The sequence below is a fragment of the Anastrepha obliqua genome, unplaced genomic scaffold (assembly GCF_027943255.1).
Source record: "Anastrepha obliqua isolate idAnaObli1 unplaced genomic scaffold, idAnaObli1_1.0 ptg000014l, whole genome shotgun sequence".
NCBI lineage: Eukaryota > Metazoa > Arthropoda > Insecta > Diptera > Tephritidae > Anastrepha > Anastrepha obliqua.
In genome coordinates, this window is record NW_026562180.1 from 5,001 (window position 1) to 7,500 (window position 2,500).

Genomic DNA, 2,500 nt, shown 5'->3' on the forward strand with positions numbered 1-2,500 from the left:
ATTGCCATTAAAATATATAATAAAGACATTTCAAATCAAACTGAAATGTATTGAAATGAATTTTTCCCATACATTTTTGACAATGTGAGGTGTGCATGGCAAAAAACACTCACGGTGAAGGCATGTGAAATATAATATGAAAATATCAAAAGTTAACTAACCAATGATATTGAAGCATATAAATCGAATCATAACTATATGAAACTCGAATTTAAGCCATATTAAACTGGTAATATTGTGATTTTATGCCTGGTTTTCCATACGTTAGTTTAAATAAAGAGTTATGGAATATAACCTTGGCATATTGGCACTAAAATATATAATAAAGACATTTCAAATCAAACTGAAATGTATTGAAATGAATTTTTCCCATACATTTTTGACAATGTGAGGTGTGCATGGCAAAAAACACTCACGGTGAAGGCATGTGATATAATATGAAAATATCAAAAGTTAACTAACCAATGATATTGAAGCATATAAATCGAATCATAACTATATGAAACTCGAATTTGAGCCATATTAAACTGGTAATATTGTGATTTTATGCCTGGTTTTCCATACGTTAGTTTAAATAGAAAAAAATTCTCGAATATATATACATATATGAAGAATCTATATTCTATACTAACATTTTATGGAATATAACCTTGGCATATTGCCATTAAAATATATAATAAAGACATTTCAAATCAAACTGAAATGTATTGAAATGAATTTTTCCCATACATTTTTGACAATGTGAGGTGTGCATGGCAAAAAACACTCACGGTGAAGGCATGTGAAATAATATGAAAATATCAAAAGTTAACTAACCAATGATATTGAAGCATATAAATCGAATCATAACTATATGAAACTCGAATTTAAGCCATATTAAACTGGTAATATTGTGATTTTATGCCTGGTTTTCCATACGTTAGTTTAAATAGAAAAAATTTTCGAATATCTATACATATATGAAGAATCTATATTCTAATACTAACATGTTATGGAATATAACCTTGGCATATTGGCACTAAAATATATAATAAAGACATTTCAAATCAAACTGAAATGTATTGAAATGAATTTTTCCCATACATTTTTGACAATGTGAGGTGTGCATGGCAAAAAACACTCACGGTGAAGGCATGTGAAATATAATATGAAAATATCAAAAGTTAACTAACCAATGATATTGAAGCATATAAATCGAATCATAACTATATGAAACTCGAATTTAAGCCATATTAAACTGGTAATATTGTGATTTTATGCCTGGTTTTCCATACGTTAGTTTAAATAGAAAAAATTTTCGAATATATATACATATATGAAGAATCTATATTCTAATACTAACATGTTATGGAATATAACCTTGGCATATTGGCACTAAAATATATAATAAAGACATTTCAAATCAAACTGAAATGTATTGAAATGAATTTTTCCCATACATTTTTGACAATGTGAGGTGTGCATGGCAAAAAACACTCACGGTGAAGGCATGTGATATAATATGAAAATATCAAAAGTTAACTAACCAATGATATTGAAACATATAAATCGAATCATAACTATATGAAACTCGAATTTGAGCCATATTAAACTGGTAATATTGTGATTTTATGCCTGGTTTTCCATACGTTAGTTTAAATAAAGAGTTATGGAATATAACCTTGGCATATTGCCATTAAAATATATAATAAAGACATTTCAAATCAAACTGAAATGTATTGAAATGAATTTTTCCCATACATTTTTGACAATGTGAGGTGTGCATGGCAAAAAACACTCACGGTGAAGGCATGTGATATAATATGAAAATATCAAAAGTTAACTAACCAATGATATTGAAGCATATAAATCGAATCATAACTATATGAAACTCGAATTTGAGCCATATTAAACTGGTAATATTATGATTTTATTCCTGGTTTTCCATACGTTAGTTTAAATAGAAAAAATTTTCGAATATATATACATATATGAAGAATCTATATTCTATACTAACATGTTATGGCATATTGGTGTTATTGTATTTTATTCCTGGTTTTCTATAGTTAGTTTAAATAGAAATAAATTTTTGAATTCAAAATTTTATATTCTATACTAGCATTACATAGAAATTATCCTCAACTGTTTGTTTCTTGTATAAATACAGGAAATTAAACAGATGATGAAGAGAAAAAAATAAGAAAAACAAAAATTTATAAGAAAAATTAAATTTTAAACAAAGGAAAAGAGGAGAAAATTTTTTCAATCATATATATTTATGATTAAAAAATAGAATTATGAAATTATTAATTTCAATTCAAAGAGAAAAATTATGTAATATATGAAATTATTACATTAAAAATGCATTTGAAAAAAAAAGTAAAATGTTATTAAGAATGATAAATTATTTGAAAATTGGCAAATATTAAGAAGAAATATCGTTCTTATATTTTTATATAAAATATATAATATAGAGAACGAAAATTCTTTTTCATAAAAAACGGTTTTTGAATTTTGATAA